This window comes from Alligator sinensis, unplaced genomic scaffold, assembly GCF_000455745.1.
Source record: "Alligator sinensis unplaced genomic scaffold, ASM45574v1 scaffold1223_1, whole genome shotgun sequence".
In the NCBI taxonomy this organism is placed as follows: domain Eukaryota; kingdom Metazoa; phylum Chordata; order Crocodylia; family Alligatoridae; genus Alligator; species Alligator sinensis.
Window position 1 is genome coordinate 2,210,741 of NW_005842062.1, and position 6,094 is coordinate 2,216,834.

The 6,094-nt window shown below is 46.6% G+C and overlaps 1 protein-coding gene across 18 annotated transcripts in view; it reads left to right on the top strand.

The window, feature by feature from the left end:
* Positions 1 to 6,094, top strand: part of RAPGEF2 (Rap guanine nucleotide exchange factor 2) — a 242,453-nt gene that overhangs the window by 124,202 nt on the left and 112,157 nt on the right. The window lies entirely within an intron of this gene.

Here is a 6,094-nt window from a genome sequence, read left to right on the forward strand (position 1 = left end):
TCAACTGTACGGCCCCCCAGCCCCATTTCTAGCCCTTTTACAAGACAGTTTTGGTACTCACCACAACAGACAGTACACACAAGCACAGTACACACTATCATAATGAGGATGGCAACTAGGCCTGTGCCAAGTGGAAAGTATTTGCTTTGGATTCTGATTTGGTGATTTGACTCACTGTCCCTATTCGATTTGGCCGAATCTGAAAATATTTGGCACAGAATCTTATTTGGCTACAGACTATACAGGCAGGTAATGCTGGTGGGAGCAGCTGGGGGAGCAGCCAGATGAGCCCTGGCTTAAGCCGGCAGCCCCGGGAGAAGCCGCAGCTCATCCAGCTGCTCCTCTGGCTACGCCCCCGTGCTGGGGGTGAGGCAGGCAGTGCTGGGAACCCTGGGAGAGGCTCCGGGGGCTGGGGAGCTGGGGGAATGATTGGGAGCTGGGGGTCAAACCGGGAACTCGGGAATCGAACTGGGAGTTGGAGGGAATGATCGAGGGCTGGGGGAATGAACAGGAGCTTCCCCAAAGCTCCTGGTTTGATCCCCCAGCCCCTGATCATTCCCCACAGCTTCTACGGCTTCTCTCAGGGCTGCCAGCACTGCTTGCGATCATTCCCTCCGGCCCCTGTGGCTTCTCTGGGGCTGCCAGCATTGCCTGCCTTGCCCTGGCAGCGGGGCAACCAGATGAACCACCGTTTGAGCTGGCCCCCCAGAAGAAGCTGTGGGGGCTTGGTGGAATGATTGGGGGCGTGGGGAATGAGCAGGGGCTTCTCCTCGAGCTCCTGGTTCGATTTCCCCAGTTCCTGGTTTGATTCCCTAGCCTCCTGATCATTTCCTGCAGCCCCTGTGGCTTTTCCCGGGTCTCCCAGCACTGTCTGCCTCACCCCAGTGGGGGAGCAGCCGGACGAGCTGCGGCTTCTCCCGGTGCTGCCAGCCCAAGCCGGGGCTCATCTGGCTGCTCCCCCAGTTGCTCCCGCCAGCACTGCCTAGTATCTGGCTGTACAGTCTATGGCCGAATCTCTCTGAATTGATTTGGAGGCTTCTGATTTGATTTGGAGAGGTTCATGGGTCTGCTGATTGGATATGGAGATTCGGCCACTGAATCAGGTCAGATCTCCTCCGAATAGAATTGGCTACCGAAGCTTTGCACAGCCCTCATGGCAACTACAGAAACATGTGTTGCAGACTATGAGCGAGGAGCACAGATCCATGTAGGAGACTATATTTTGGCACGCTTCGCTCCCACAATGAGCTGCCCAAAACAGCTGACTATGGGCTTCCACCACACTGATTGCATAAGAATGTATTTACCTCTCATATAACTAATTTTTGGTATAAAAAGGGTCATCGCACAAGGGTGAATAAAGCGAGGGAAACCTGTACTTTGCTCGGAATGTTCTATATGCTACTTTATTTGTTACAATACACTTACCTGAAACATCACAATCCGGTTTTTACTGGTATATGTGTTGTTTGTAAAATCAGTTAAGTGATTAACTATAACAAAAATGTAGCTCAGAATGTAATTTGACAAATTGTCTATTAAGCAACTGTGTTAACTGGTTTATAAAGTAGGATGGGAGAAACATCTATGCCATGTTTAATATACCTATTATGGAATGACATAATGAGGTTGATACTGAAAATTTCTTAGTCTAAATATGTTGTTTGAATTTAGGTAAATTATCCTGCCTCCAGAAATAAATACTTTTTTCACTAGCATTTTTTTTTTTTTTTAGTGCTATAAACTCTGTACAAACCAACCTTAGCATAATGAATTGTTGTTAGGTCAGCTTTTTCACTGATTCTCTAAAGGTTCAGTAACTTAACCACTCTTAGACACTTAATGGTCTGATTATATTACCAGTAGATTAGTATAACTAAGATTTTCAGGCTATTGAAGTTCTTTATTAAAGCTTAATGACAGTTTTAATCTTCTGGTCTTCAAGTTCAAAATATGTAGCTAGAGTATTCACTCTTTAAACATGTAATAAATGAAGCCTTTCTGTGAATGTCTCAATCTGTATTTCAGTTTGGAAAAGCTGCAAGGTTAGTGGGAGTAAAAGTTGCATACAGTCTATTTGCCATCATGTCCTTCCCCTCCCCCTTCCTCTGGATTTTCTGGAGATTGAATTTAAAGCTTTTTACAAGTGTTGGAATGCAAATTGCCAGGATTTCTTATCAATCATCTAGTGTCTTAGCAGCCGGTAGGAATCTTTCAAATATCTGATGATAAAGGTAGTATTAAGAGTTTCAGATAAAAATATGAAAGAGAAATATTTCAAAATGTATCCATTACTGAACAATGTTGCATCTGACACATTTTATTTTGCGTTTTGCAATTTTGTTGACAAACAGGTGGCTGTGCGGGCCGGGAGCGACCCGAGCCCTTTTCCGCGCTGCACGCGGGCTGTGGCCAGCAGCCCGGGCACGCCGGGTCGGAGAGGGAAGGCCTTCGAGCTGGAATTAGGCACAAACGCGTATCGGTAGTTTTAAAGATTGTTTACTTACACCGAGATGGCAGTGGTGCAGGCTGGAAAGCTTGCTTAAGTTGCGGTTACAGACAGGAAAGAAAACAAAACTCGAACCTGCGGGGCACGAGGGTACGTCGCAAAGGGTTCCGGCGACAGGAAGATGAAAAATACGAGGGTACGTCGCAAAGGGTTTCGGCGACGGGAAAATAAACCTGCAGGACTCGAACCCGGGCAGAAGAGCTCTGGAGTCATCCGGCAAGGACTCACACAAAGTTTGCTAGGCTCCGTGGGTCCGGTTCGTTTGCGCGCGGGAAGGGATACGTTTGGGAATCTATCGGCGACGGGGAGAGGCTAGAGGTTGATCAGACCTCTGTTGCCTGCTTTAAATGTGCTGGGTCCGTAAGGATCCGCAGCGCTTAGAGATCTTCACACAGCGTGAAGTCTCCTCCTCCCTTGTTCGTGGAGTCCTCCAACTTGGGCGGAAACCACTCAAGCCTCTTATACGGCTAGCAAGCCAATCACTAGCCGCCACGTGTGAATAATTTAGAACTGGCCAATAATGGGACTCGAATTAGCATACAAATGGCGGGAACTCTTTGCAACGAGCATTTCTGTGCTGCAACAAAGAAATGCACCCTGCAAAGAAAGCTTCAAATTGGCGGGAAATTCTCCCTTGCACCGGGGTTCTCTTTTGCAGCAGAAAACTCCACCGTGCAAAGAAGCTGCAATTTAGCGGGGACAATTTAGCAGTGCCGAAGCACACAAAAACAAAAATCGCACCCTTTGGGTTGTGACAGTGGCCAGAGTGATTAATATTACAAGGGCCTATATATGTGTAGTCCAGCATGCAAACTGAATAGTATATTTACCTGATCCCATCTTGAACAATCAACATTTGCTGTCTTGGAGCAAAGCATGATGTGACTCACAACACTGCTGTCTGTTGCTACTAAGTGAACAGGTGTAATCTTTGCATTTTTACTGAGTCAGTCTGGTTACCAAATTGTTGTTGTTAGCCTCTAGATAGATCTTCTTGTGGTAACATGTGAAGATGAGATGCTGTTAAGCCTGCCAGCCTCTCTTGATAACATTGATAATGATGTGGTAACTGGTAGGAGAAGTGGACTCAGCTGCTCTTGAAGGGGACTCTCATTTCTTGGCTGAATGTTCCTTGTGGGTTGTGTGAAGAGGCTGCTATTCTGCCCTGAAGTGGAAATGTGCAGTGATCAGCCATCTTTCTTTTTTCTTCACTATGTATTTAGTGTTGTTAAAAGGATGAATAGAGAGTTGCAGGCTTCAGTGCTTCCATTTTGCTAATAATCCTCAGCCCTGGATCTGTATTTTACCTGCCTCAGGTAATATCTAACAAGCAGTCTCTGGGACAGTGTGATTGCAAATGAAATCCTGTTGGCTGAAGTTCCATCTGGAAAAGACTTGAGTTGATGGTTTTGGGGAGGGGATAACCAGAAGATAGGGGTATGGTGATTTTTCTTCTTCTTTTCACTGAAGGTGTTTGCCTGACTGTGACCCTGTCAACACTAAAGGGCTTATATTAGATCCAGTTGCTCTTTGACTTGAAGTAGGAGACAGGTTTAAAATTAACAAGAGAAAGTAGGGTTTTTTTATGCAGTGCCTAGATAACTTATGGAATTCATTGCCCCATGAGATGGTGGAGGCAGATAGCCTACACAAGTTCAAAAAGGGACTGGTTAAATTCATGGATGATAGATCTATTCATGGTTTAGCTATTGAACAGAATGGTTGGAGATGCTTCCTCTGACATCTTTAACCCAATGAATGGTGGTTGCCAGGAAGCGTCTTGAGTAGGAGATAGATCATGTGGATAGATAATGGGCTAGATGGACTGTTGATCTGACCCAGTATGGCACTTCTTATGCTCTTATGACTGTCTTACAGCAAAAGTATTCAGGAATCTGTTTTTACCATTTGGCCATAAAGTTTCAGCTGCTTGTTTCACACACAAACCTTGCTACTTTAGGCCGTGCTTCTGTTCCCTTAAGGCTGGGTTATTGCAATTACTGCATAGAAATGTAGGCTAAAACTGAAACAAATATAGAAGTTTAAGAGAGTGCATAATGCAGCAGCTTGCCAATTTAGAAAGGTGTTCACTGTTACTGGGAAGCAGCAGTGCCGGTGACCTACATTGGTTGTTTGTTGGTTTTTGCATTGAATTTTAAGGTAGTGGTTTTATCTGTAAACTTTTAAGTTGCTCTCGGCCTTCATACCTGACAAACTGCCTCCCATTGTTCCTTGTTGATAACATACATGATCAGTGGTAATGTTTCTGCTGGATCACTGCATATTGAAAGGGGACTGGCCATAGACTCTTCTCCACGAATCATCCTGAGGGTGAGGATGGACATAACTGAAACATTCCAAGAACGTCACCACTTGGGACCTGGTTCATAGTTGTCCTTGGACAATGGTGTCCCCACACATGCTGCTATGGGTTTGAAGTAAAACCCTCACCTTTTAGGGATTGCGCTACACTGAAACACTACTGTGGGTGGTATAATAGCCAGACCATCATGCCTTCCAGCAGTCAGTGCCCAGGGTTTCCACAGGATTCCCCTAGATGGGGAGGAACCTAGATTGGCTATATGCCAATGAAGAGGAAGATAATGTTGCCCACACTTGAAATTTTCTGCTCCCTCTTCTCTTCTGAGTTAAAAAGACTGACTGGTTCTAATAAAGAAACACTGTCAGACTTTACCAAAATCTTTGTGGTTGACTGGGGCTGCACATGTGTGTGCAGGGGAGATAGCCTGCACTCTATCACAGGAAATGGACCCCTTAGGCAAGGGGTCAGTCTCCCCATTGGCAGACTCATTTGTGGTGGGAGCATGGCAAAGGGTGGAAGGACTGCCAGATGCTCAGTGGGTTGGGTGACCGCCTGCTCATAGATCTGGGGGTGGGGGCCCAGGTTCTTGGCTCTGGCCTCCAAGAACTCAGTGACTTTCCAGCCTTTGCCCTGGAAGCTGTTTAGTCAATTTTTCTTCCCTGCACAAACCCTGTTCTGTAGGTCCCAGGATCATTTGGGATGGAGGAGAAGATTGAGAGCAGAGGGGCTGCCGGGTGCTGTAGGCCTGTGACACTCTGCATTTGGTGCTTAGAGGGCTGGGTGATCAAAGTGCTTTGCAAGATCTCAGTTTTTTTTTAATTTTTGTAAGACTTGCATTGGGAAGCATTTTATCAGGTTTACATCCCTGTACTGTAGTCTTAGGTTAATTTGGGGTGAGGGGTGTGAGTGGAAAGGTTGCCAGGTGCTTGGTGGGAGGACTGTGACCCCTTGGTTGGTTTCTAAGGGAGATATGCTCCAGGATACTACCTGCCCCCCCCCCAAATCTAAAATAACTGGAAATCTTGGGGTGTCCAGCCCTCCTCTCCCCAATTCTCACAAGCAGGGAGTCATACAGCCCCTGGGAACCCCTCCACTCACCCCCACCCCAAATGAACCTAAGAGCTACAGTGCAAAGTCCTTGCAGGGAAGCAAAATTGATGAAAGACCTTTTACGGCAGGGGTTGAAAAGCTGTAGAGTTCTTGGGGTCAGGGGGGAGATCCCCAGGAAGCACAAGCAGGGTGTCAAAAGTCCCCCGTCCCCC